Here is a 23,161-nt window from a genome sequence, read left to right as displayed (position 1 = left end):
ATTATGGTGCAGTGAACATGAAAATGCAGATACCTCTTTGAGATAATGATTTTAATTTCTATAAATACATATCCAGTAGTAGTATTGCTGTACCATATGATAGTTCTATTTTTAATATTTTGTGAACCCCCAATACTGTTTTCCATAGTGGCTATACCAATTTATATTCCCACCAACTGTGTATAAGTATTCTCTTTTCTCTGCTTCTTCACTAACACTTGTTATCTTTTTTATTCTTTCTTTTGTTTCTTTGTTTTTTTAGACTTTTGATATAGGATGCATGAGTTCACCAGAGAGAGACATTAAGAGAGTAAAAGTGAGTAAAGATACTCCAGTGGGAGGACCACACTGAAATCTTCCATTCTTCTCTCAAGATTTTGGGCATGTATACACACATGCTCAGTGTGCTTTCAAGCCACCAGGTCCACGTCTCAAACCACAGGTTTGGCCATGTGGGATCCAATACCTCAATCACCATGCCACCTGCTGGTCTGCCTTTTTTATTTTAGCCTTTCTAGCATGTGTGAGGTGATATCTCTTTGGGGTTTTGGTTTGCATTTCCCTAATAATTAATATTATTGAGAACTTTTTTTATAAACCTGCTGGTCATCTATAAATCTTCTTTAGAAAAATGTCTGTTGACTATTTTTTAAACTGAACCATTTATTTCATTGAATTGAGTTGTAGAAATTCCTGAGATGTTTTGAGTTTTGACCCCTTAAAAGATATATTTTAGCAAATATTTTCTACCAACCTATAAGTTGCCTTTTCATTTTGTTAATCATTTCCTTTGCTATGCAGAAGTATTTTAGTTTGAAGCTATCCCACTCATATATTTTTGCTTTTCTTTTGTGAGCTTCTGGTGTCACATTCAAAAATCATTGTCAAGGCCGATAGCAAAGAGGGTTTTTGTTTTCTTCCCCTTTGTTTTTCCTTCTAGTTTTTATTGTATCAGATCTTACGTTCTGCTGGTCCGGAGGCCACACGTCTGCCCTGAGAGGCAGCTGAACGCCGGGCAGAGCCCCGGGTGGGGGGCCCGCCGCACTGCCCCGCTCAGTGCGGTCCCGGGGGTGGCTGGGCCAGCGCAGGGTCCCTCCGCCCTCCGCTGCCTAGCTCAGCGTAGCCTTTCCTTTCTGTGACTGGAAAAAAAAAAAAGAACCAGTTCTCCAGTTTTAGCATTTCTATGGGAAATGCTCTCTATTATAAGAAAGAATGGGAGAGAATGGCTGTCAGAGATACATGAGTTCCTGCCACGAATTCCCACCAGTGATTTCCCTAACATCTCCACCAGAACTCAAGAAAGTGCCATTCCCGCCCTCCTCTGCAAGGTTGAAAGCCGAAGCCCTCGGAGCTTTAGTCGCATGCGCCAGACAATGAAGTCAGAACCTGAATTTGGAGCCTCCTGGCTCTAAGACCCAGGACCTCATCTACTACACCACATTTGGAATTCCGGTTTTTCAGAACAAAGTAGAACACATTATAAATTCAGTATATAATAGGCTTTAGCTCAAGGAAAGAATGAACAAGGAACTTCATGCCTGGAATTGCTTAGAATCGCCTCTGCCAAGAATCAGTCTTTGAGTTAGTAAACTGTCTCTGAGAAACCACCATAAAACTTATAAATGTGTATTTATTTGCATGCATTAACTTTTTTCTTTTCTTTCTCTCTTTTCATTCTTTTTAATGCTAGAGGACTCATGTGCTTAAGGGAGAGAGAGAAAGAAAAAAAAAAAGGAAAGTGAGATCACACCACAATAGCTTCTTCTCCATTTCTCCACTCAGGATTTTGAGCATGCACGCATGCATGCACATGCACCCGGCATGTTTTCAAAGCTGCCAGGTTCGGGACTCAAACTGGATGATCAGCTGTCTGGGACCCAGCTGCCTTATCCACCATGGTGTTGGCTGGCTCTGTATGCATTGGCTTTTAAACTGGGATTCCAAAATGTACCTGATAAGCTAGTACAGAACACAGGCTAGGGAGGCTCTGGCAGGTGAATGAAGAGGAAGTTTGAGGTCAAGTTGGTGTTAGTGGGGGGTGGGGCAGTGGCTCCAATAGAGCAGGGAGAGAATAGAGGGTACCCAGAAACTTGGGGTAGAGGGGTGCAGGGATTCTAGAGGAGAAGGGCTCGAAGGCTCTGGCTGATCTCCCAGCTGCATCTCCAGCCTCAGCTTCCATTGCTCCCTGCTGTCTTCACTCCACATGTATGTTCACTCTACCCACAGGATGCTTGATTTTCTGAAGGTCGAGTTGCTCAAGTGTCCACTGATTTCCCCCTTATCCAGATATGGATGGGACCACATTTCTAAGCTTGGAAAAGCTCACACAAACTTGTCTCTAAATGTTTTTGAAACCTTATCTTTCACTTAAAAAATGCGTGTAATTTTGTGTTCCAATAACAAAATAGAGCCCAGTCACATATTGTAGACTATCATGAGACTAGTGGGCCCTAGGCATCACCAGACCCTGAGAACTATGGTCATCTTTGCAGAAATGATCTGATTGCAAGATTCGAAGTCCCAACCACCAATCTGTTGTCCTGTTTTTTGCAGGGCTGTGTCTGGGAACCCCCCTGGGATTTTACATGTGTATCTAGTGCTCCATTCCCACAAGCGTGTGGGTCCTCTCAGTTTGTCTCTAAGTTTACTAAAACAATAGCCTCTCAAGGAGAAGCGTTCAGACAGCACCTCTTTCTATTCTTCTGTTTCTTCAGAAGCCATAAAGCAGTAGGGCTGTCTCCTTTAAATTATATACATGTCTGGGAGCTTGGAAAACCCTCTGTTCTGTCACTCAGGGTCACCCTGCTGGCCTTGAGTCCCTTCTGTTCTGCCGTCTAATCTTCTCTGGGCCTCAGGCAAAGATCTCTCCTCACTGCCATAAAGGAGGCGCCTAGTAGGACGTCTTTCATAGTCTTTTGTAGCATATAGTAGACCAGGACCGTCCTGGGCTCAGAGGGGATGGAGGGAAGGCTGCTGTGGGAGGTTCCAGCCCAGCCCATCCAGCTTCAGTCCAACCACTCTCCTGCTGAGTTTAACCAGCCCAACCAGATCTGCTCCTTCAGTGCCTTTTGTCATCTGTTGTTACTTTTAACCTCAGGGGCTCCATGGTCTTTCTCAATAGCTGGCTGTTATCAGGGTCTCTCAGCTTTTTGAGTATGTTATATTTCAAATACTCCAATTGTAACAGGACTCGGATCTTTCTTCACAGGGTTCCTGGATCCTACTCAAATCCAAGTCTCTGTTAACATCTCCCTCATTCTCAGTGACCCTTCAGGGAGGGTCACCCAGAAAGTAAAGACAAAGCTGGTCTTTTGGGAGGCAGCTGATGGATCTCAGCTCTGACCCAGGCCCTTTATTACTGGGTCAGGTCTATTTACAATCATTTATTAATGGCAAAGTTGCCCGTTCCTTCCTTAAGTCCCCCCTGGGGACACGTGTTTCACACTGAGAGGTGAACAGCACTAGGGGGACTTCCTCACCCACGTGCCCGGGTAAGTGTCCATTGGCCTGTACGTTTCCTGCTGGCTCTTCCCTAGCTAAAACCTGCTTCCTTCATGCTCTGCATGGCCACTGTGTTATCCAGAAAGCCTTCCCTGGCCATGCTGAAACCCCACGCTCAGCAGTAGTGAGAGGCAACTCTGCGGCTCATTTGCAGTCCTCTGGGCATGCATGTCACTGTGTGGTGCCCTGTCCCCTTGTCTCCAGGCCGGTTTTATATCCGCAACTGGTTGAGGGAGCTCAGGTCTTTCATCTCTATCTTTCTAATGTAAAGCAAAATTTAGACAAACCAAAATTTAACAGAGCTTATTTGAACAAAGGGCAGGTGACTCGAATCAGGCAGTTTCTTGGAAAATGGTTTCCGAGGAGCTCCCAGTAACTGCATGGTCACGGGGGTATATAAGTTTGCTGAAAGTGGCGTGTGCAGGAAAGGGAAAGTGACATACCAAAAATGAAAGAGAGGGAGTGAAGTAGAAAAATCACTGGATCGGTTATGGTTGGATGGCAGGCTGGACAAACAGCCTAAGAGGTGGACTTTCTGTGATTGACTGAAATGCGGCTAGTGTGATTTGTTGTAACTTAGCAACCAGCTCAGGAAAGCAGCCTAATTTACACGATTTGGGTTTATCCATAGGAATCCAAGTGTGGGAGTACAACGACTGTTTTTAGGCCAAAATAGTTTTTTTAATTTTTTTTAAGAATTATTTCTTTAATTTAAATTATTCATTCATTTATTTTAATTTGACCAGAGAGAAAGAGAAAGAAAGTGAGAAAGTAAGCCACCAGGTCCGGGACTTGAACCATGGACGGCCATGTGGGAGAGTCCAGCACCTTAACCACCATGCCACTTGCTGGTCCCCAAGGCCAAGATAGTTTAGTTTAACACTAATAAGTGCTCAATAGAGTTCTGCTTTTAGTTTTGTTTTTGTTTTTTTTCCATAGGGAGTGTACACTCACCAGGGTGAGAGAGATAGAGAGACAGACAGAGAGAAAGTAAGTGAGAAATCACCCCCTGAGAGGATAACCAACCACATCACAATCACTTCATTCTTTTGGGATTTCGGGCATAAATGCACACATGTCCAATGTGTTTTTCAAGCCACCAGGTCCAGGACTCAAACCATGCAGTGGACCATGTGGGATCTAGTGCCTTAACTACCACACTACCTGCTGACCAAACTCATTAGTATTTTTTAAAAATTATTTTTATTTAACTTTATTTATCCATTTATTTTAATTTGACCAGAGAAGGAGAGAGAGAGAGAAAGTGAGAAAGCAAGCCGCCAGGTCCAGGACTCGAACAGTGGTCATCCATGTGAGAGTCCAGCACCCTTAACCACCTCACCACCTGCCGGCCCCACAAGCTCATTAGTATTTTTGAACAACTGAGTGGATAGATGTATGTAAGGGTTTCTGTGTGTAAAAACAGACAAGCAAATAATAATAGTAATTACATAAATTTTACTTTTAAGTTGTAAAGGAGCATATCTGAATTTTAATATGAATTTTCTTTGGGCCAAACTCCTAATTAAAACAGTATTTGTTTTTGTTTTAATTATTTTACTTAATTTTATTTTATTTATTTATTTATTTTAATTTGACCAGAGAGGGACAGAGTGTGAAAGAGAGAGGGGAAGTGAGAAAGCAAGCCGCCAAGTCTGGGATTCGAACCACAGTCAGCCATGTAGGAGTCCAGCACCCTTAACAACCACACTACCTGCCAGCCCCTTGTTTTTGTCTTGTAATCAGTACAATGACTATTCCTTTTATTTAAACACTCTTAGTATATGTTAATAGGCTCCTATATTTTTTAAAAATTTTATGTGTCATTGTGTCTATCTTCTTTTTTGTAAATATGTATTTATCTCTTCCATCACACACACACACACACACACACACACACACACACACACCTCGAGTCACAGCTGGCCCAGACAACAGGCATGAATGCCCCACGTGCTCAGGAAGGTGCGTGGACATAAACTCAGGCCTCCCTGTGCAGCTGCGTTAGCACCACACCATTGTTGGGCCCCAGTCCTTCTATCTTGCTTATGACATGTACGCTGCTACTCATTTGGGTATACAGAAATCTGCTGAAACCTCAGGTTTCTTTTCTCTTCTTCTCTTTTTAAAGATTTATTTAATTTTATTAATTATTATTATTTTTGATTTGCTGTAGGGCATGTGTACTACATGAGAGAGATAGGGAGAAAGAGAGAGAGAGAAAGCAAGCAAGCTGCCTGATTCCGAACGCAAATCAGTCTGCCATGTGGAGTCCAGCGCCACCTGCTGGCCCCCCTCGGGTTTCTTTTTAGCCACCTTTTAAGGAAGACTCTCTGAGGAGGCCTCAATTTCAATTTTCCTTCCTTATCCCTCATCACTGTGTCGGAGTGTTCAGAGGGAAACGGGGTAAGAGCCAACTGTCCTAGGAAAACCTTGACCTGAGATAGTAAGGGGTCACTCCACGGGTATGAGAGCAAACACGTGGGACACCAGGTGAGAGAAGTGAACTCGGCGTCCGAGACAAGAAATAGAATCTGACCTTATTTCACAGCCGTGCTAGCTGACACTGGACACAGTGCACCTCTATGCCGGGCGCTACAGTACCCAGCGTTGGCACAACCCTCTGAGGAGGTGCCATTGTCGTCATGCCCATCCTGCTGAGGAGGGGAAGGCAGAGAACTCAAATAATCTGCCACCGTCACACAGAACGTCTGCTCCAACCTCGTGCTCTGAAACCAGGTGCTTTAGCAGGAAGGGTGCATCGGAGTGGCAGGACCCTCATTGCCAAAGTAAGGCTCTTCCTGCTGCAGTATGAAAACACGAAAGAAATAAGCTTTTCCTAGATGGAAACGCTCACACTCACTGTATCTTATTAATTCTCAGTCTCCCTCTGAGTCCAAAAGTGAGTAATATCTGTGTGGGTATTAGGAGCAGTAGTTAACTCGAAAGAATTCCCATTGTTTTTTTGGGTAAAATAACTATGCTTTTTTTGTCTATTAATAAACATGTTTAGTTGACTTGGAAAACCAAGACATTGGAACCCCAAGCAATTCAAATTAATTTTTATTTTATTTTAGTGTTTATAAAACTAAATTGTTGGGGCTACCCTGTGGTGTGGTGGTTAAGGCCAACCTCACAGTTTGAGTTCCAGAGTCTGTGGCTTATAAAACATGCCAGACACGTGTGTGTGTGTGTGTGCCCAAAATCCCAAAAGGAGAAATGGAGAAGGGATTGCAGCGTGACCATCTCCCATGGAGAGTGCTTTCTTAATTTCTCTCTCTCTCTTGCTGTCTCTCTCTGGCAAGCACATGTGCCCTCTGGCAATTTTTTTATTTGACTTTATTTATTTACTTATTTTAATTTGGTCAGAGAGGAACAGAGACAGGGAGAGAGAGTGAGAAAGTAAGCCGCTGGTCTGGGACTTGAACCATGGTCAGCCAAGTGAGAGTCCAGTGCCCTTAACCACCAATCCACCTGTGGCCCCACCTCTGGCAAACATTTTTTAAAAAATTAAATTGTTACCGTAAGGCCTGGTACCCCTTACATTTTCTTTTATTTTCTCTTCAGCAATTCATTTATTACTGCACCTAAAGAAGTGTCAGTCAATGAGAATAATCAATAGAAACAACTTAGAAAAATGGAAACTGCTTTTTTTCCCCCAGCACTATTTACCTGCTGCTCACCTTTTCTTCCCCAGTTTCTTTAGCCTTTGAAAAGTCTGAAACTGTACATCTTCAATAGAATTTGTTAGACTGGACTTGCAATTATTATTACAATTTTTTTTCTTTGGAGAGGTTTTTGGCCATAGGGCACGTGCGCTCGCCAGATAGAGAGAGACAGAGAGACAGAAAGCAAGAAATCACCCCCCAGGGGGGATGGCCACACCACAATCCCTTCTCCTCCATTCTCCTCTTGGGGTCTTGGGCATGCACGCACATGCACCTGGCATGAGTTTTAAGCCACCGGGTCTGGGACGCGAACCGCAGTCGACTACATGGGAGTCCAGTGATATAGCCATTACGCTAACTGCTAGTCCCTTATTATTATAAGTTTTTAATTTACCAGAGGGCATGTGTGCTCACTAGAGAGAGACAGAAAGACTGAGAGGGAAAGGGCATGGTGAGGCTGTAATGACTTCTCTTCCGTTTCTCCTTCCTTTTGGGATTTTGGACATGTGTGCACCTGTGCCCCAGGTATTTTCCAAGCCACTGGGTCCAGAAGTTGAACTGCAGAGTAGGCCATGTGGAATCCAGTTTCCTTAACCACCAGGTCATGGGCTAGCCCTAGGCTTGCAATTATTTCTTTTCTTTTTTCTCTTCTCTTCTCTTCTCTTCTCTTCTCTTCTCTTCTCTTCTCTTCTCTTCTCTTCTCTCCTCTTCTCTCCTCTTCTCTCCTCTTCTCTCCTCTTCTCTTCTTTTCTTTTTTGGAGAGGTTTTTGCTATAGGGCACATGAGCTTGCCAGAGAGACAGAGACAGAGACAGAAAGTGAGAAATCACCCCCCAGGGGAAATGGCCATGCCTCAATCCCTTCTCCCCCATTCTCCTCCTGGGATCTTGGGCATGCACGCTCACAAACCCGGCGTGAGTTTAAGCTACCGGGTCCGGAACTCGCACCACAGTCGACTACATGTGAGTCCAGCGAGATAGCCATTACGCCATCTGCTGGTCCCTAGACTTGCAATTATTTTCTACAGATGAATTCATTGCTATTTTTAGATCACTCAAAAGTGACCAGAAATGACTTCAAAGTTACTTGTGAATTCAGAGACTAAAATGACTGTTTTTGCATGATATTTTGGAACTTCATGTTCTAGAATATGTGGAAGATCATTAGTCAAAGAAAGCTCATTCCAGTGGTGTAAGGAAGCACCTAACCTCAGTGACAGGTGGAGGCACCCATTGGTGTCAAGATCCAGAAGTCAGTCTCAAAAGAGGAGTATTGCTGAACTGAAGATTCACCTTCAAGATTCTATTTACAGTAGCAGGAGCTTTCCTAGCAGTGCAAGCTATTGCAAGAGCTCTGTTGACTGAGAGGCCAAGAGATGGCGCTCTGAGCTCAGTAGAAAGCGAAGGCAGCAGGTCCCTGAGCCATCTCTCCACTGACCAAGGGCCACGGAAGGGCAAGGTCAGGGATTTTTCTGATTTACTTTCTCATTGCTTTAGTGCTTTCCTTAAATCCCAAACAAATGCCCATGCCAGAGTGTACACGTGCATGTAAGAATTGTTTTCTCCTTGTTCTCAGGAACGACTCAGCTGCCAGACATACCTGATAAAAAAGCCAAGGAAGAATGAGCAAACCTTATGAGTTTCTAGTTTTGCTGAAAAGAGAAGTTAGCAGGGATTGGGGTAGGGTTTTGGGTGACTTATGAATGTTCTGCAAAGCTGTGATTGTCATAAGCAGGCTGGCATAAATGACAAAGTTGGGTGTGGCTGAATAAGAGAATAGTACAAATAGAAGGGCACCCGAGCAGGGTGACTGAGGCCACACGGGAGGCCCAGGTTCATTTCCTGGCCCACGCTAAACAGGCTGGGTACGGTGGTGTGTGCCTGTGCTCCTAGCTAACTGGGAGACTGGGACAGGCGGGTCTCATGATGTGATAAGACCCTGTCAAAATACCTCTCTCCCCCTCCTACTCTCTCACTCTTATGAAAAAAGATGAATCAATGTAAAAAGCAAACAAAAATAATTGGCATCGTAAATCACTGTGGCACTCTTGGGATGACATAAATCTTTTACATTGATGAGATGAACATATTTTTGTCTCGCTTTGTCCAGCTGTTCAGAGAAAGTCAAATCACTTTGTGGGATGAGTTCATATGAAACTCTCTTCTTTTTAAGAGAGATTTTTGCTATAGGGCGCGTGCACTCACCAGAGAGACAGAGAGAGACAGAGAAACAGAAGTGAGAAATCACTCCCAGGGGGGGATAGCCACGGTGTAATCCCTTCTCCTCCATTCTCCTTTCTGGATTTTGGGCACACATGCACACACACCCAGTGTGAGTTTTAAGTCACTGGATCTGGGACTTGAACCATAGTGAACTACATGGGAGCCTAGTGACACCCAATATGCCTTTGCTCTTCCCAGTAAAACTCTTCTGTGGACAAAATCTCATCTATCCTCAGCCTTTTCATCAGTTTCTCTTGGTTACATTTTCTTCCTTTCTCACATGTCACTTGCGTTAGGACCAGAGATGCTTCCTTTAGAAACAAGGGGCCAGCAGGTAGTGTGGTGGTTGAGGTGTTGGAATCCCACATGGCCTACTGCAGTTCGAGTCCCAAACCTGGCAGCTTGCTTTCTCACATTTTCTCTCTCTCTCTGGTCAAATTAAATAATAATAATAATACATAAATAAAATGAAATACAGTTCTTTAAATTTTTTTTAAAAATGACATGACTTTTTGATAGGTTTAAGAATGAAATAATTAAGGAAGCATGGGGTAAACTTTGGATCTGAGATGGCACCAGGTCTTTTTTTTTTAATAGAATTATTTAACTTTATTTATCATTTTTATTATTTTCAATTTTTGCTACAGGGCACATGCACTCCACAGAGAGAGACAGAGAGGGAGAGACAGAGAGAAAGGGAGGGAAAGTGAGAAAACAAGCCACTAGGTCTGGGACTTGAACCGCAGTCAATCATGTGGGAGTCCAGCACCTTTCCTACCATGCCACCTGCTGGCCTGGATGGTGCCAGGTCTTAATGAGCTCCACGTACAACTCATCCTTTGTGAATTCTATGTGCAAGATATTTACTCACAAGGGACTTCTCTTCTCCTTCAAGCTTGTTTTAACTCTCATCCTAACCCCCACCTTCGCCCTCATACTGGGACTAATTAGTGTGAGTATCAAAGTAAACCCAATTTGGAAGATAAAGCCATAGGTTAAATGCATCAAATAGTGTATTCAGAACACTTTAAGGCTGCAGGGCCACACCACTCTCTGTTCTGCCATTGTGGTTATATGAAAGATTTATAGCTCTTAAGGAAGGTCTTCACGTCTCAGTTCCGGGGAAGGTAGGATTAAAAAAAGAAGAAAGATGGGCTGGCAGGTGGTGTGCTGGTTAAAGGCACTGGATTCCCACAGGGCCCACTGCATGTCCCAGACCTGGCAGCTTGCTTTCTCGCTTTCCCTTTCTGTCTGTCTCTGTCTTGTCAAATTAAAAAATAATAACAATAATAACCAATGGAATTAAGTAAAAATAAATATTTTTTAAAAAGAAAGAGAAATTGGTAGGAATCAAAGCACAAGTTAAATCGAAGGATGCCTAAGAACAGCTCAAAGTGCTTTAAAATGTTCTTTTAAACTTACAGTCAAGCTTTGAAGCACCTTGAGAACTGTCTAACTCCAGACACATCCTTCTGGTAATGTCCAATCCCTTTTTAACAACTTCCCATAAACAAATTCCTTCGTGATGGCAGGCCAGTTTCCTCTTTTCCCGTTCTTGTGACAGCAGGGAGCATCTGGTTGCCATTCTCGTGGTGCAGCTGAAGAGTCATCATTAAATTGCCACGTCCTTGCTCTTCTGGCGAAACAGCCCATTCTCTTTGACCTTCCTCAGAAAACGTGTCCTCCAGGCTTTTAATTCTGAAGTCATTTTTATGGGTTTGGAGCCTTCTCTAATTTTCCACACTCTTTAAACTGCAAGGCTTTCATGGAGCTCCCGGTGTTCATGAGTTTGAGTTCTAAGGGAAGAACTGTCAGGTGGGTAGGTCATTTTCTCTATTGACCAAAAGGACCTCTGAGAACTTACTGTGTGTGCCTTTCTGGGAAGAGCCGCCTTCTGAGTTTATGTCGGGGCAAAGCAGACCATCAGGCTCCCTTTCACTTAGAGGAAAACCCTCACCCAGCCAGCAAAAGTTGATGTCCTCTTTCGGAGGGGTAGGGGATGTTTGGTTTTTGTTTTCATAATCAGAAAAAATGTGTCCAGAATATGGAAACAGTCAGGCATTTTTGGAAATCCTGCAGGACTATTGTTGTGTTAGAATTTAGGAAAATTTCAAAAATGGAAAACAATGTTGCAATCACTGCTTTCAAAAAGGAAAACTTGAGATTCAAATGATACTTTTTTTTCTGTCTCTGTCAACTCTCTTGCATTCAGGGCACTTTGAGCAGCTTGCCACAGTGAGTGCTTTCTTCTCCACCCAATGTTTAACTGGAAAATTTTCAAGTCAGTGGAATAGTTGAATACACCTATGAAGAGTCTTTAAAAAATTCATGGGGGACCAGCAGTTGGCGTAATGGCTATGTCACTGGACTCCCATGTAGTCAACCACGGTTCGAGTCCCAGATCCAGTGGCTTAAACTCACACGGGACACATATGCATGTGTGCCCAAGATCCCAAAGAAAGAATGGAGGAGAAGAGATTATGGCATGGCCATCCTCCCTGGGGGGTGATTTCTCACTTTCTGTCTCTCTGTCTCACTCTGTCTTTCTGGAGAGCACACGTGCCCTATAGCAAAAAACTCTCAAAAATATTAAAAGTTCATGGAAAATGCATATTATGAAAAAACAGGACAGATTTCAAAATTGGAGGGGGAATGGTGCCAGCAGGTGGCATGGTGGTTAGGGTGCTAGACTCCCACATGGTTGACCGTGGTTCAAGTCCTGGACCTAGTGGCTTGCTTTCTCGCTTTGCCCCCTCTCCTTCTTTCTCTCTCTGTCTCTCTGGTGAGCACGTGTGCCCTATAGCAAATTAAAAAAAAATAATAATCCTAAAAAAATTTTTGAACCAAAATAAAATTGTGTTCAATTCAATTCAATTCTATTTTTCCATGAACTCTTCGAGGTCCCCTAAACCCTAAACCTTTGTTTAGATTCACCAGTTGTTAACATTTTGCTGTATTGTTCGCTCTCTTCACACACACACACCATGCTGTGTGTGTGTGTGTGTGTGTGTGTATTTAGTTGCTGTTGGAAACATTTGAAAATAAATTGCTGGCATTGTCACATTTTACCTCTGAACTCTTCAACAAAATTTTCCTGAGAATAAGGCAGTCATCTACATAAAGATGATATGAATAGCCTTCCTAAGAAAATGAGTATTAAGTCCCTTACCTCATCTAACATACAATCCACATTTCAATTTCCTCAGATGCCCTCAGAATGTCGTTTTATCATTTTATGCCTATTCTATTTTTCCAATCCAAGATCCAACCTAGGCTTGTCACTTTGGTGTCTTCAGTCTCCGGAGTGTCTTCTAACCAAGAGCCATCCTCCCACTTTCCGTTTTCTTTCAAGACATTGACTTGAAGGCCTCAAGCCAACTGGTCTTGCAGGATGTCCTGTATTCTGAAATTGCCTAATTGTTTCCCTGTGACTAGATTCAAGTTAAAGGGCTCTGCCAAGAATGCCACATGGGTATTCATGCACAGTTCCTACTGCAGCACCCCAGAAGGTCCATGGCGTGCTGCGTTTGATCCCTTCCCTGGCTATGTCTGCCACACCTCTCCAAGGGACATGCTTTCCTTGTGTAAACGGCCAGTAATGTGAGCGATCGTTGAATCTTTGTGAATAACTTGTTCCCCGACAGTCCTTTGCCTGATGGTCATATTGTCTATTGCTGATTTTTTTCCTGCATCAATAGTGGGAGCTACAAATGGCAACTTCCTATTTTTATCAATCCATTATTAGCTGGTATTCTAAAATAGCTTTCTCCCTTCCCTCTTCTCTCTCTGTCCCCTTCCTTTTAGTGCTCTTGACTAGAATTCCCAAAGTAGGCCAGCCTGTGACCTGGTGGCTAAGAGAGAGAAAAGGAGAAAGCATCCCTCTAGGGGGCATGGACGCGCCGCCATCTCTTCCTCTCTAGTCTCCTTTCTGCTGGGATTTTGAGCATGCGTGCACACACGCCCAGCGTGTCTCTCAGGCTGCCAGGTCTGGGACTTGAATCACATAGTCAGCCATGTGGTATCCAGGCTTTTAACCACCACACCACCAACTGGCATTTTGCTTTCTTTTTAATCCATAAAACGTGTCACAAAATGTACACAAATGGCGCTTGATGGATAGGAGGGACAGTACTATGGCTTAAATGTTTGTGTTCCCCAGTATGCATACATTTCAACCCTAATCTCTAAAATGATAATACTAGAAGGCGATGCTTCTGGGAGGCGATTAAGGCATGAGGGTGCAATTGCGCCCTTATCAAAGAGACCCCAAGGAAGTAGTGTAGTCCCTTCCACTATGTGAAGAAACAGAAAGTTTGTCTATAAGAAGACTTGGCTCTTGGGGCCGGCAGGTGGTGTGGTAGTTTCTCACTTTCTTGCTTTCTCACTCTCTCTTTTGCTCACTCTATCCTTCTCAAATTAAAATGAATAAGTAAATAAAGTTCAATAAAATATTTCTTTTAAAAAATAAAAAGAAGAAAAAGAAGATGAGTCCTCTCCAGGCACCCAATCTGCCCTTAACCCCCACACCACCTGCCGGCCTCTCTCTATCTTTCATGCGAGATCTATGTATTTATTTTCCTCTCTCAGGATCTTATTTTTTTGCCCAATATTCTAAAACTTCATTTGTGACTTGCCTTTGTATGATTTTAAAATTTGTTTGGCCTTGGGCCAGCAGATGGTATGGTGGTTGGGGTGCTAAGCTTCCACATGGCTGACAGTGGTTTGAGTCTCGGACCCAATGGCTTCGTTTTTCACTTTCCCGCTCTCTCTGGTGAGAGGGCATACCCTCTAGCAGTTTAAATAATAATAATGATAAATAAAACTAAATAAATAATTCTTAAAAAATTTTTTTGGCCTATTAGGAGGTTTTTATCAATTTGTAACTTCATGTCCTTCCATTCTGGGGAATTTTCTTTAGTTATTTCTTTTATAATTTTTCCTTTTTCTTATATAATTTTTTTTCTAGTCTCTTTTTGGGAATTCCTATTATTAGGAATTGGACTAATCTAAACTTTTCATTTTCCCTCTCCTATTTTCCACTTCTTCAGCTTTATAGTTATTCTTTCCTGGGAGATATCCTCAGTCTTTCTTCCAAATCTTCTATTGAATTTTAATCTGCTACAATAGTTTTTAATTTCCAATAGAGTTTCTTTATTGTTATTTTTAAAGTTCTCTTTATATAGCTTGTACTTAATCATCAATGCAACATCTTTTGTCTTTGTGCAATTTAATGATTTGCTTTTTTCTTTTTCCTTCGTTGTCTCTCTTCTCTTCCTATTAGCTCCTTTGTTTGTTTGGTTTGATCTTGTCTTTTTTTTTTTTTTTTTTTTTTAATTTTCCAGACAGCATGTACACTCACCAGAGAGAAAGAGAGATAGGAAAGGGAGAGGGAGAAAGCAGCCCTGTGGGCTTGGTCACACCACAATCCTTCTCATTCATTTCTCCTTTCTTTTTAGATTTCAGTCATGCATGCACACATGCCCTGTGTGAGCCTCAAGCCACCAGGTCTGGGATACAAAATGCATGGTCAGTCATATGGGTCCATACACCTTAACCACCATGTCATGGGCTGGCCCAACCCTGTACCTTTTATATTAGATCACTTCTTTACATATTTAGCATTCTCACCTGTCCTTTCTCACTTAATGAGGCACTGAGAAGATGACTGGCGATTTTTAATCCACAAACCATAGACTCTGGTATACCTTTTGGGAAGTCTGGACTAAGAATCGAGAGGGAGAGGGGCTGGCAGGTGACTTGGAAATTAAGGGTGCTGGATTCCCACGTGGCCTACTATAGTTTGAGTCCCGGAACTGGCGGCTCACGTTCTCGCCTTCCCTCTCTCTCTCTATCTCTCTCTGGTCAAATTAAAATAATAATAATATGAAAAAGTTAATAATAAAAAAAAGGATGGAGAGGGAGAACCAATACATCGTAACCTTTATTCCCCTTCTTAGTTGGAAATTAGTTGAGGTAAACATATGAAGTTCAAAATAGGAACCTTATTTCTGATAATAGTGATTAGAGAATGTGGCTTTATAATCTCTCTTAGACTAATTCACGCCCCTACTGAAAAATATCAAGTCTTCTTTGCACTGGGAAATCATGCCTAAAACTCTCACCACGTGGTGGAGAGGAACCTTAATGTACATCCTTGGCGAAATGTTTAAAATATCTACATACTGATGCTCTACTAGTTTCCAGTGAGCCTTTGCTAGGCTGAAAAACTCTTTTAGGACTCAAGAATTAAAGCAGGTAATTCGTCTGACCTTTTCAGACCAGAAACATCTGTTGCAATATTTTATTTTGTTTCCTATGGCAAATCCTTGTACTTCTGTTTCAGTTTCCAGCCAAACTATCAAAATGTTGGACTTGGGATCTCAAAAACATTTCTACCCGAATTCAAGAACAAATGAGAAATAAGACATATGAAGCAAACCAATGAAGACAAAAATGGAAACATACTGCTGACTAAACTTGTGGAAGATATCGCAGCTGAGATCTAACGGACGTCCTGCTATCTGCTCCTGGACAAATCAGTCAGATTTAACCAACCAGCAGTATAAGAAAAAAAAAAAGGGAGGAAGGACGGTAGGAAGGAACAAGGAAAGAGAAAGAAGGAGGGAATCAAGAAAGAAAAGGCAAGACAAGAGGAAGAAACTGGGCTGGTGGTAGAACCTAATGGTTGGGGAAGTCAGACCCCACATAACGAACTGTGCTTTGTCTCACAGACTCAGCAGCCTGAAAAACATGCTGGGTGTACATACGTGCATGCTGAAAGTCCTGATGGGATTGGAGAAGGGATTGAAGTGTGGCCATGTCCCATCAGGGGATGCTTTTTCCCCTGGCCCTCCTTCTCTGTCTCTCTGGTGAGCATATGCATTTTTTTTTAGAGAGAGATTTTTGCTATAGGGCTCGTGCACTCACTGGAGAGACAGAGAGACAGAAATCAAGAAATCAGCCCTGGGTGGCGGGGGGGGGGGGGGGGAGGTTCATGCCCAAATTCCTTGTTCATGCCACAATTCCTTCTTCTCCATTCTCCATTCTCCTCTCAGGATTTTGGGCACGCACATACACACATACCTGGCACGAGTTTTAAGCCGCCAGGTCTGGGATTTGAACTGTAATCAACTATGTGGGAGACCAGTGACATAACCACTATGCCTTCTGCTGGTCCCCACGTGTACCCTTTAGCAAAGGGGAGAAAAAGAGAAAAAAAAGAAAGAAAGAGAAAGAGAAAGAAAGGAGAAAGAGAAAGAAAGGAAGGATGGAAGGAAAGAGAGAAGAAAGAAAGAAGAAAAAAGAGAAAGAAGTAGAGAGAGAAGAAAGAAAGAAAGGAAGAGGAGGAAGGAAAGAAGGAGAGAAAGAAAAAGAAGAGAAAAAACTAATCAAGAATCACTGGAAAAATGTAGCTCATTCACAATTGTTCCACATTTATGTGACTCTTGGTCATGTATCACATAAAAAATAGTACTTAACTAGCTAGAAAGTCACCAAGAGCCTATCCTTAAGTGTTTAAAGGGAAACAATCGCCACAAGGTTATTGACTATTCATACGCTTTACAATTGGGGGAGATTTTTATTTTCTTTTTTCATTTCCTGTTTATCTTAACGTTCTCAAATTGAGGCTGTTCCTTAGCCAGAAGAGTATGTTTGTGCATGATCTGCCTTCTGCCATTTTTCATAACTTTGTCTTGACCCTTTTCAGTTAATCAAAACCAGGAGGCATGTGTGTGTATGTGTGTGTGTGCACATGCATGGGTGTGCATGTGTGAATGTATGAGATTTGAGGTGGTGTTGCTCTTTTGACACAAAGAAAAGCATGTACTTCAGGCTGTGGTATGAAGAGTGAAGGACTTTTAGGGACACACCAATGTTAGGTATCGACCTACGCTCTCGAAAAAAGTCATTGTTGCATGCCACTCCCGGTAATGTGATGAACATTTATGCCAAGACCCTTGATCACATTAACTAAGCTAATCAACTTCAACTCTGAACAATAGTTTTATTATTGAACTTGTTTTGTTTTTCACTGAGTATGAGGAGGTGAATTTAGGATTTCCATTTGTGGTTTCCAAAAGGAAAGCAATTTGGCAGTGATAGTTTCCCACTAAGTACAAACAAATCATGCTATAACATGAACATGGTTTTGTTCTTGTCGATAGTGATTATTGTATGTCAGCTAGGTTGACCTGATAGATCTGCAATGAGAGGTTTCATGAACAGTGGCTGTGACTGTGGTAACCACTGAAATGCATTGTTTTATTCTTTTGGACTTACACTATTTGGATAACCAATGTCTCTTTGCTATGGAAAATAGAGCACCATCTTCCTTATGGAGATGTTCAATGGGTGAGTGGAGTAGAAGGAAAACGACAATAATTAACCTTCAATGGACATGTATTTCCTTCTAGACTCAATGATAAACACATTGCATGGATTATTTCATCTATTTCTCCTAACAACTATTTCACAGAAGTCAGGCTTAGAAAGGTCAACGATCTTTCCCAAGGTCACATAGCTAGTGAGTAGTAGATGTGAGATTTAGACCTTGGTTTGGCTTTAAAGACTGAGCTCCTAACTATTCCATACTACCTTACCACCCACCCAGGAATTGTCATTGATATATCATTTTCTTTCTCTGCTACCATATGGAACCAAATACTATTTTCTAAAGAATTATTTTTATTTAGTTTAACTTGTTATTATTATTTTTTAATTTGACCAGAGAGAGGGAAAGTGAGAAAGCAGCCAACAGGTCCAGGACTTGGACTCCCATCAGCTCTATGGGAGTCCAGCACTTTAATCACCTTGCCACCTGCTGGTCCCACCAAATACTATTAATCCATTCTGTTGTGAATCCACCTGTCCATTCCTGTTGCTAGTATACCTTTTTTTTTTTCTGGATGACATTTAATAAAAAGCAAAGTGCATACAGAGATTTACAACAATTTCAAAGACAAAAAAAAAATGGACCTATGATGTGGTCTCAACAAACTTAAAAGTCTCTAACAAACATGGGCTCTGATGAGCTGCTTATAAATACTTTAAGTACAATTATACTGAAAGTTGAGTTAGTTGGAAATCTTCAAAAACTGTTCCTGTCACTCGGCACACGCTGCTGTGACTGTGACCGTCTGCTAGCGGCCAGTGTGGAGCTACTTGGTATCCAAGTGCAGCAGCTGCTCCTTACCATTTATCGTCAGGGACTTGACCTGGCCGTCTTCTTCCACTTCCACCCTTTCTTGGCCATTTTCGACAATTCTCTTGGTGGTGATCTTCCTGCCGTTGACTATCTTGGTAGAAGTTGATATAGATTTGAAGTTGCCCATCCCACTACCACCAAATGACGTGGAAGAGAAAGAAGTGAGGCCCCCGGGGGCCTAGTGTCCCCAATGACGTAAACTCTGTATCTAAAGACGAGAATGCACTCCCAAAAGACGGGAACGTGCCTCTGCTCCTGCTTCCTCGGGGTCCCCTGCCATTCCCAAAGAAGTCCTCAAATGGGTCTTCGAAGGAGTCGAATGAAAATGGGTCCCTTCCACCAAAGAATCCCCTGACGACGTCATCTGGGTTAGGGAACGTGAAGCCGTACTCGAAGGGGCCGGCGAAGTGACTTCCGCCTCCTCCTCCACCATTCAGTCCCTCCTCGCCGAATCGTCATAGATATCCTGCTTTTTAGCGTCTGATAACGCCTCCAATGCCTTGGTCACTTGTTTGAACTTCCGCTCCGCCTCTTCCTCGTTCTCGGGGTTCTTATCCGGGTGCCACTTCAATGCCACTTTCCGGTAAGCCTTCTCATGTCCTGGCGGGAGGCACGTCTCTGCACGCCTAGACCTTCACAGTAGTCCACCATGTTTTAACAGGCTATTGGAGCGGGTCGAGGACACTGGGCCGCAGGGACAGGAGGGGCGGCGGCAGGGGCGCCTCGCGCTTTCCTTTCTCGCCTTTCTCCAACAACTCCAGGATACCTACTTATCCCACATTGGAATTATTCCGCACATGCTTTCCCTGCCTTTGTAATTTCCTTTTTTTTTTTTTTTTTTTTGCCAGGGGTACATGTGCTTGCCAGAGAGACTGAGAGAGAAGGGGAGAAAGCATCTGCCCATCGGGCATGTCACATCACAATCCCTTCTCCTCTATTTCTCCATCTTGTTGGGATTTTTTGACACACAAACACATGTGCCTGGCATGTTTTTCAAGGTACCAGGACCGGGATTAGAACCGTGATTGGCCATGTGGGATCTGACTCAACCACTATGCCATGGGACCCTGCAGTCTCCCTTTTTAACCAATCTTACACATTGCAACCAAACCGATTTCCCTTAAACACTGCATTTTACAGTGACAAATATAGTGAGAGGGACAGTGAGAAATCACCCCCAGAGGGGATGGCCATGACACAATTCCTTCTCCTTCATTCTCCTCCTGGGATTTTGGGCACACATGTGTGTGATTTTTCAAGGCTCCATTTCCAGGACTCAAACACAGTCGGCCATGTGGTAGTCCAGCATCTTAACCACCTTACCACCTGCTGGTCCCTAAACACTATTTTTAATATCCATCCTACCAATATTGATTAAGCACCCATGTTAGGCTTAGCTTGGTTTTATATAAATCCCATGCTAAAAAACCCAAACAAACAAAAAAACCAAAAAAGACTCCCAATGAGCCAGCCGTGTAGCACAGTGGTTAAGAGCTGTGCATTGGAAGCGGCATTCCATGTGGTTTGAATCCTGCCCCAGAGGCTTGAAAAACACACAGGCACATGTGAATGTGTACTGAAAATCCTGACAGTATAGAGAAACAGGAAAAAGAATTGCAGTGTGACCACATCCCACTGGGAGTGATTTTTTTTTCCCTTTCTCTCTTTCTCATGTCATTGGTGAACACATGCACCCTCTAGGAAGAAAAAAACAAAAACTTATGGTCAAGTTCATGAGGTTAGTCCTATATATTTAGTGGGCTAGGTCTTTCTGCCCACTCCACTAATTCTAAATTCCTGGTCAAATTAAACTGCTTCATTTTCTGCCTCCTTGGTTTTATTCTCCAGTTTCCTTTGATGGCTTCCCTCTTTTGTGCCAGGTCACAGTGACTCCAAATCAACATGAGTTCTTTTTTCTTTTTGACTGGCTGTGCCTGTGGTCTTTGTCTTTTCTTGTTCCTTACTGCTCTTAGATTTTAGAGCTATTTGAGAATTCTTTCTACCTTCAGAAGCAACACAAACCTTTTTATCATTGACCCTCAAAGAAAAAGAATTTTGCAGGAAATTTAAAAATTAAAATGAAAAATTAAAAAGAAAACTCACGCTGACATATGGAGGCTAGGACCATCCAGTTACCGAGAGATTCAAATTAAAACCAAGGTTCCATCCCCATATTGATCTCTTCTCTATCCTGCAGCAACTTTGGCGAACAATTTCTTTGCGCTTTTCTCTTGATCATAGATTTCTTGACTCTTTTGCATTTTTCAAAAATGTTAAAAAGATTTTTGCAGTTTCTTTTTAACAAAAGAAAGTGAAGTGTGATCTTCATGCCAGCAAATGGCACACCTGTCCTTCGCCAATGAGTCCTCAAGTTTACCAGTGGACAAGTGAGTGTAGGAGAACCATTAGCTGCCAGGTGTGCTGTGGCCCTTGCTTGCGATCTTGCCTGATGTGCTGGCATGAGCTCAGGCCTGGGAAGGGGCTAGCAGTACTAACCATCTTCAGCAATCTGCCACTAGCTCCCTCTTTGAAGGGACGTGTTATCCACAGGGGATACATTCCAATATCCCTAGCAGATACCTGAAACCACAGATAATACCGAATCCTATATATACTATTTTTTGCCTACATAATTTATTGGATCATTAAAAAAATCATGACGCTTTAATGCACCGTGATTTTTCTGATGACCCAATATAAGTTAGGCACAGTAAGAGATTAAAAATAGTAACTACTTGAAATGGCTACTGAACTTGAGCTGTGAAATATTGCTTTTATTGACTAAAAATGAAGATTTTCTGCTGAGACTCCTCCCAACAGAAGATAGATTAAGAACATGAGACTGAACTGGTAAAATAGAATTTTATGACCTTTGAACTAAAACATTGCTGATTTTTTTCTAGGCCTTGTTTTCCAGTTTTAAGGATTTTTGTCCTGACTTGAGCTGCCGATAGATAGGTTCATGTACTATTTAAACAGGATCCTAACCTGTTTCCTGGCTTTTAGTTTTAAGTGAAGTTCCTTAGCATTTCTTTGATTTATTAAAGTTAAAACTGCTTTTCTTGAAATTAAAAAATAAATGAAAAAATACCTATTTAGTGACCATAGTAAGCTATAAAGCATCAGCTAGGTGCAACTTTATAGTATATTCTACTCAGAGTTTCACACCTGAAGTCAGACATGTATTCAGATAGGTATATATCAGCTGAACTTGCTATTGAAAGTAGTTAATTATTTAAGAAATTTTGTGAATCAATAAAATGTGGGGGGAATGGAAAACAACTGTATACATCTGAGATAGTGTGGTAGGAGGTGGGAAACACACATATATATAATATATAACATATATATTATATATATATGAAACTAGAAATGGAAAATTATCAATGATAACATGTATGATTAAGCCATTATGCAATATATTCTGGATGGGAAATCACATTTTGCATGCTGTTATGATGCTCAGGGGATGAATATAAATTAATTAATTAAAATTTTTAAAAAATAACTACTAACAAAATAGAATAACTATAACAATATACCATAATAAGAGTTATGTGAATGGATTTCTTTCCCCTACATGAAATATCTTATTCTACTGTTTTCATCCCCTTTTCTTCTTGTGATAATCTGGGATGACAAAATGCCTATGTGATGAGATTAAGGGAGGTGGATGACGTAGGCACTGTGCTGTACAATTAGGCTACATCTGATCTTTGGGTGATCCTGGATTGACAAGCCACGATGAGCCATGACAATTTTCTGGACCATGCATATTTTTCAAGCTTCTGGGGCCAGGACTCAAAACACATGGTCAGCTGCCTTAAACGTAAGTCCAAGTAACCAGCCCACTTCGTGACAGTAAAACCAGGCATAAAAGGAGGGAGGGAGGGAGAGAGAGAGAGAGAGAGAGAGAGAGAGAGAGAGAGGGATTCCATGGCAGACAGATTGGTTGATTTAGAGGCAAAGGGGCAGAGCACAGACCACTCTTGACCACACCTAATAGTTGGCAACATGTCAGTGAAAATGGCATGACCTTCAACAGAGCTGGGCACTTCGGATTTGGCAGATGGAACTGCTGGGCCAACGCGACCTCTAACACATTTTCCCCTTTTTTAACAAAGTGATGAGAAGCAAGAGTTTCAAATAAGCAAAAGTGTATCCAACTCGCAATCAAACAATCATGCTTTGGGTTCAGAGCCAACAGCTTCAGCTGACTTTCGTCAGTGCCCCTTATTTAACCAGCTGGAACGTTTTACGATTACCACCTCTTCGATCCTTTGAAATGAAGGATTTGTCTTTCGTTTGGGAACTATGCGTCTCGTCATAAAAACGGAACGCAATGTCCTTGGTTATGTTATTCTCCAGAGAAGCTGCCTTTATTGCATTGTATGTCAGGAACATAGGAAGGGGGGAAGGTTGACTACAGTGAATTTATTTCAGGCGTGAGAGACTGGGAAACATTTAGATAGATCAGGAGAATGAAAGCTATAGGCTCCACTCCCAAGGTGCCAATATCCATGGAACAAACTAAATCAATTACGATTCCTTATAATCATATCCAGG

At 42.2% G+C, this 23,161-nt stretch overlaps 1 pseudogene; it reads right to left on the bottom strand.

Moving 5' to 3' along the window:
- Positions 1–18,541: 18,541 nt before the first annotated feature.
- LOC102496745 (dnaJ homolog subfamily B member 6-like) lies at positions 18,542–19,246 on the bottom strand (annotated as a pseudogene).
- Between the last annotated feature and the right edge of the window lie 3,915 nt (positions 19,247–23,161).

The sequence above is a fragment of the Tupaia chinensis genome, unplaced genomic scaffold (genome assembly GCF_000334495.1).
Source record: "Tupaia chinensis unplaced genomic scaffold, TupChi_1.0 Scaffold000012_1, whole genome shotgun sequence".
NCBI classification, from domain to species: domain Eukaryota; kingdom Metazoa; phylum Chordata; class Mammalia; order Scandentia; family Tupaiidae; genus Tupaia; species Tupaia belangeri.
Note: the sequence above shows the minus strand (reverse complement) of the source record. Positions and strands in the feature narration are given on the sequence as shown.